General features: G+C 41.4%; 1 long non-coding RNA gene across 1 annotated transcript; it reads right to left on the bottom strand.

Moving 5' to 3' along the window:
* Positions 1–707: 707 nt before the first annotated feature.
* On the bottom strand, positions 708–6,758 carry LOC103098617 (uncharacterized). Its single transcript, XR_460144.2, has 4 exons — positions 5,942–6,758; positions 5,439–5,831; positions 3,169–4,137; positions 708–1,220 (listed from the first exon to the last, which is right to left on the bottom strand). It is a non-coding gene; the product is annotated as an uncharacterized LOC103098617 (long non-coding RNA).
* Positions 6,759–6,763: the final 5 nt, after the last annotated feature.

Below are 6,763 nucleotides of genomic sequence, written 5' to 3'. Positions count from 1 at the left end.
GAAGCATCAGCCAATGAGCACTGGCCAGATCATGGTCTTCCATTAGCCAAATGCTACCACAGCTGTGCTCTTGGCACTGCTGTTCACTCTGGTTAGCACCCTGGGGCTGAACATGGAGATCCAGTCCCAAAGGACTACATTCTCTCCCCTCTCTCCCTCTCTCCCTCTCCCTCTCTCTCTCTCTCTCTCTCTCTCTCTCTCTCTCTCTCTCTCTCTCTCTCTCTCTCCCTCTCCCTCTCCCTCTCCCTCTCCCTCTCCCTCTCCCTCTCCTCTCTCTCTCTCTCCTCTCTCTCTCTCTCTCTCTCTCTCTCTCTCTCTCTCTCTCTCTCTCTCTCTCTCTCTCTCTCTCTCTCTCTCTCTCTCTCTCTCTCTCTCTCTCTCTCTCTCTCTCTCTCTCTCTCTCTCTCTCTCTCTCTCTCTCTCCCTCTCCCTCTCCCTCTCCCTCTCTCTCTCTCTCTCTCTACCCCCCCCTTCTGTATCACCTGCTTCAAGTCAGACAATCACCTGAGGTAGTTTTTGAGCATCTACTCTGTAAGGCTCTCTGCTGGGTCCTGGAGTGGAAGGGAAGATTTTTAAGGGATGCCCCTGGCTATCAAAGAGCTGATTGTCTAATTGGGGAGGCAAGAATAACTCAAATGACAAACTAATTTTTTAATGAAAAAAATTTTAAAGGAATTTAATCTTAAATTGAAATTAATGTAAAGGACTTTCACAAGACAATATATGATTGTCTAATGAGATATACAGACAGCAAAGCAGTATTAGGGATATAGATAGAGAAGAGAAAGACCACTTGCAGTGGTCAGGGAAGGCTTTATAAAGAAAATAAAGAGGAACTAAGCTTTTTTTTTTTCTTCTTCCCCTTTTCCAGTCCAGTATAACTACTGCTTTCTCTTCACCACTGGTGATTTTGTTTCATTCTCTGCAATGTTCGAGATAATGATCTCCTCTTACTTTTGGTGGGAATTGCCTGTCATCATTACGGCATGTGTAAAGTAGGTTTTCTCTTGTAAAATTGTAGTGGTATGATTCTGGAAAATTACTCCTTAGGGGTTACCCAACTGCTAAGTCCTAGGGAAGTGGAGGGAGTTGGAAATACAACTGAAGAAGGGTTTGATTAGTCACTAGACTCAGTTTTGTAAATGAACTCAAAACAAGGCATATCTTTCAGGCTGGGGACAGGGATGTAGAGAGGAAGGCAAACACATCAAGAAATGGACCTGTGAAACAGAAAGAGAAAGATTCCTTGTTTGTTGGCTACTGGAAAAAGCAGATCCAATGCAAATAGACACCAAGGATGATTCCCTTTCCTACAAACCCCTCCAGGACATAAACTCAGATATTGGTTTAGAATCACAAGTGGGGAAACCAAGGGGTCCTGAAGGGCAGCATTGGTTTTAATAGCTGGCTAGCAAGTATTGGGGGGGGTGGGGGTGAGACTGGACAAACTGACCTCTAAGATACCTTCTAGTTTTAAATCTATGATCCTATGCTTCAGCCCAATTGAATGGAACACTTAGAAATAGCTCAGAAGCAAAAATAATTCTCCCAAGGACTTGGGTTTGAGATATCTAGAGATCGCAGAGTGGGAAGTACTGGGTGATCTGTTGTAGTTGGTCATCCTTCATTTTCATAGAGAACCAATGACATTGAGGGGTAATGTCTTGACTTGCAAGTGAATTGGGTTTAAGTGAGCCAGAGTTGCCTAAAGCCATCAGTCTCACTCTCTTTCCCAGAGTTATCTTAGTTTGGTGGCAAGACAAAAGTCAGGACAACTGGAGATGATTGATCTGAAGCTTAGTAGATGAATTCTGAGAGGAAGATAAGGGAGATGTATCTTCACATGGGGTAGGATCCAAGATAACTAAGACTAGAAGAGATCTCTTAAGAACCCTTGTTTATTGTTGGTTAGTCATTTTCAGGCACATCCAACTCTTCATGACTCCATTTGGGGTTTTCTTGGCAAAGATACTGGAGTGGTTTGCCATTTCCTTCTCCAGCTCATTTTACAGATGAGGAAGCTGAGGCAAACAGAGTGAAGTGACTTGCCCAGGGTCACACAGCTAGTATCTGAGACTGAATTTGAACTCAGGTCTTCCTGACTCCAAGTCTGGCACTCTATCGAATGTATTGTATAGCTGCTGAGAGCCTTTAGCTGGATCAGGAAATTGTCTGAAGGACTTTGGTCAACATGATCACAGTTGTCTGCTTGAGGTCCTTGCCAATCAAATATTCAATAAGCCTTTATGCCTATATCTGATCTAGCACTTAACCCTATTATATCCCAGACTCTGGGCAAAAGTAAGATCATGCTTTCACTCAAGAGGTTTCCATTATCTCTTGGGCTTTGGGTTTCTTGCCTGTGAAATGAGCCTCTTTTCAAGATTTAAAATGCCTCAAGTTCATGTCCTTTTTGGGTCATCTTCCCTATTCAGGAAGAAAATGAGTGAAATAAACACAATTAAGAAAAAAATGGGAACCCAAGACAGATGCGGAGAGAGTGAAAGAATTGTGACAGATGTGGATACAATGGCAAGGATATTGGATCCAAAGTTAGAGGACCTGAATTCAAATATTGCCTCTGTTGCTTGCTCATTGTGTGATCTTGGGTGGCCACTTCAACCCTCTGAGATTTAGGGATTTGGACCAACTGGCTTCTAAGGTCCTCTTCAGCTCCCACCTCTTTGGGCCTCAGTTTTCTCATCTGCAAAATGAGAGCCTTTGATGAGGGGATATCTAATGGCACGTCTAGCTTTCCATCTACATAACATTTTAATGTCTAGGAATTGTTCTAACTTTCACATTTGAAGTAAGAATAGGCTCAGCACCATTTGCATTTCAATAAACAGATCATGGCATCATAGAATCTGAGAACTCAAGGATAATTCATTATTATTCTCACTCTGATTCTTACCAACCTTGTGACCTGATCACATTTGACATCTCTCATCTTAAATTTTCTCATTTGTAAAATGAGAGTTGTGATAAAGTGTTTTTTAAATTTTCTTTTAAAAATTAAATTGTAACGGAAAGAACTCAAATTTATTTTTTTCTACCATGTTTCCCCTCACACACTGAAAAAAAGGGGGAAAAAACCTTTTACAAATATACAGTCAAATAAAACAAATTCATTAGTAATGTTAAAAGAGTATATGTCTCATTCTGTACCTGGAATCCATCCCATGTCTGTAAGGATATTCTTCCTCAATGGTCTTTCAGAATCAAGGCTGGTTGCTCCATTGGAGTTCTTGAGTCTTTCAAAGCTGTTTCTGTTTACAATGTTATTACTGTATAAATTGTTCTCCAGATCTGAGCAGAATACTTGGCGAATCTTAAAATACTCTCTAAATGTGAATTATCACCATCATTATTATTTTAAGCTGTTAAAATATCCAATACTTTGTACTTCTTGATTGTTTTGCTATCTTAACTAACTACCTGCTCTTTTCCTGTAGTTTTGTTCTGGCCCTATAATTTCCTGTAGTTGTCTTCAGAAAAAGAAAATAAAAATCACACTTGAGGAAACTTGAAAAGAATTATTTGCCTGTTTTAGAGTCAGAGGAAAAGAAATAGAAATTGGCTTCTTGTTTTTCAGTAGGCATAGGAGAATAACCCATTTGGAAGAGCAGGATTATCCATGAATTAAAGGAGTAGGTGAGTCAAGGCTTTAAGGAGAGGAGAAAGCAGTCCTGGCCTAGATCCAAGATGTGTTTGGGGGCTTTAACAGGAGGAGGAGGAGAAAGTCTTCAATTTATGTCTCTATCACCAAACCCCAGCAGGATCTTGGAATTTCTCTGCCCATTTAATTCATAGGCCTTTGAAGAAGGCTTAGCAATCTCAAGAGGGTAAGTGCAGTCAGAGAGCTTGGGGAAGCAGATCCTTTTTAGAGAGTATGGGGGCTCTAGGCCATATTGTATTAGAGATTTTAGAAGATACTAAAACAAAATAGAGCTCAGCAAAATTTAGGAGTGGTAGGTGAAGACTGTAAGCACTAAAAACCACCTCCACTTTCCATGTCTTTTTCCTCATCTACTCTTGAGAAAACATGGTAGTCTATGCTATCTCTTAAATGATGTGAGTAACTGTGTCTGTACTGTCTTCGCCATATACAATATTGGTCCATCCACTTGCAAGTCCCTGAAAATAGAGGTCAAAGTTTTATTAGTACATCTTTAGGCAAAATTGGGAAACCTTTAAGGATTATTTGACTTTCTTTTCGCAGTTTCCTATTTTTGAGGCCTTTTCTTCCTATTCAAGGTGCCTCCTCCTTATAAGTATCTTAGTCTTGCCTCTTGTCTTTCACTTTCATCTCCCAATGACTCTGCTTTTAGCCACTTTACCCCTCATGCCCTCAGTGTAAGTGTTAGTCACTGAGTCCACCTTCCCAGAGGCCAATGGATCATAGATTTGAAGCGGTAAGAGGCCATAGAAGTCATCAAATTTGCTTATTTTATTTTCTAAAGCTCAGAAAAGGCCAGTGTTTTGACTAGGGTCACACAGCTACTAGGGGTCTGAGGTGGGATTTGAGGTCACATCTTCCTGTCTACGAGTTGGGTTAACCCTATCTTTCTCTATGTTGCATTTATTTTGTACACATATACAAATTTTGTATTTTCTTATGTATGCATGTATCTCTTATGTAGACTGTAAGCTCTTTGAGGGCAGGTTTCATATTTATCTTTATATATCTGGTACCTAGCATAATGCTTGATGTATAATACATACTTAATAAGTAATTTTTTTAGTTAATTAATTTAATTAATTCATTTAGAATATTTCCCCACAGTTACAAGATTCATGTTCTTTCCCTCCTCTCCTCCCACCCCCTTCCCATAGCCAATGAGCAATTCCACTGGGTTTTATATGTGTCATGGATCAAGACCTATTTCCATATTAACTTAATAAGTAATTAAAAATTTTTTTAAATGTGAATAGACTTGAATGAATAAATTAATGAAAGACTTCTTCCCCAGGTAAAGCAATGTCAAGCATCAGCCAGTATGTAGGGGAGAGCTTTTTGGAGGCAGGTGCTTTCTCTGGGCCCTGGAAATCCACATGGAGGGATCGGTTTCTCCACTTTATTGTCCCCATGACTTTCCCCATTGAATTCATGAATGAATGAAAAAGCATTTATTAGGCACTTACTGTGTGCCAAGTCTGGTGCTCAGTACTAGAGATAGAGGTAGAAAAAAGAGACAATCACTGTTCTCAAGGAGCTCAGATTGCAACTTAGGGAGATGACAAATCAGTTGGCCAATAAGTATTTGTATGGGGTATTCAAGGGCCACTAGCATCTCTGATGGGAGGTCCAGTGGTCTGGTCACTACAACAACCAATCAGTAGCCAAGGGGGACTAGCACCTCTGGGGTGAGGGCTTGCTAAGCCCTTTTTAAGGCTGTTCATCTATCTTTGATGTCTTCCTGTTACCCAACTCTTACCTTTGACTCCAAGAAGCTGTAACATGGACACTGGCCCCATTCTGGTAAAATTGTCTCATCAGACAGACTAAACCAGGTTGAGGGTAACTGACAGGCCTCAAACCCATCCGTGAGTTAGGAGGATGTCTGCCCCAGACATGTGAATGGATGAATGAGAACAATTTCTTGGAGTGGCCACAAAGGTGGCTGAAGCAAGTGCAATGGAGCACTTGGTCAGACATCAAAGACATTGAGGTCATCCATTGTATCCCAAGCCATAGCCAGTCCTCTTGGCTTTTTGTCTTGTCCCTTGACTTTGGTGGCCCTGGAAGAGGGAGAGTGAGGCTTAGGACTTTGCTTGACTCTTCCTCACTTGAATCCAATTAAATCCAACCTTGTGATGTCATTGATCCTCTTTGAAAAAATGAAGGAAGAACAACAATAATGTGTCAAGTACTATACCAAGCACTGGAAACACAGATAGAAGCAGAAAGGAAGATAGACTCTGGCTTCCAAAAACTTACCTTCTAATAGGGAAGGCAAGAATAGGAAGGAATAAGAAGAAACCAAAAAGGGGTCGGGAGCATGGTAGAGAAATTCCTACGGAGAGGAGTCAGCAATACAGCCTGGAGAGGGATGAAGCCATCTTTGGCCTGGGCCTTCTGCTTAAATGGGAGGGTCTGGGAGGAACTAATTAGAAGGGGAGACCATGTGAGGAGTCCAGGGAGAGAGTAACCTTCAGGGTCAAGAGGCTTATGGTAGAAAAAGTCTTGTGGAGAGGAGTCAGCAGCACAGCCTAGAAAGGGATGAGATTTATGAATCCAGTGGTAGGGCAGAAGGAAAGTCCCTGAAGTCTTGAAGATGCAAGTCAAGTGCCCAGGGGTCTGGAGAGCATTATAACAAGGCAGATGGTAAGACCTGAGTTGGTGACTTTCAGATTATCCAAATGTTTTGAATGGTTAAATCTTTTTTTTTTTTTCACTTAGAAGGGATGAAAGGCATGTCAAAGGGAGTCTGGGGAAGGAGGAAGGGAAGGCAAAGAGTAAGGGTGTTCCACTGGCAGTTATTTCTTTCAAGTCAGCTTGGATGGAGTCTGAGAAAACTAGGGATCTCTGGGGGTGGGGGGAGGAGGTAAAGGGAAACAAAGAAGGAAGGGGACCCTTGTAGCTTTTCTTGAATTGATGCAGTTTAAATTATTTGCCCTGGTTAAATAGATTCCCTGGGAGTGGGACAGCCATGTCCCACAAAGGCAGTGAAGATCTATGATAGCAGTAAGAGAGACTATTCATAACTGAATCCCAGACCACTCTTATGAGTCTTCAAGACTTGCCAGTTGGTTTGAACTC

Source organism: Monodelphis domestica, chromosome 1 (genome assembly GCF_027887165.1).
Source record: "Monodelphis domestica isolate mMonDom1 chromosome 1, mMonDom1.pri, whole genome shotgun sequence".
Lineage (NCBI taxonomy): Eukaryota > Metazoa > Chordata > Mammalia > Didelphimorphia > Didelphidae > Monodelphis > Monodelphis domestica.
Note: the sequence above shows the minus strand (reverse complement) of the source record. Positions and strands in the feature narration are given on the sequence as shown.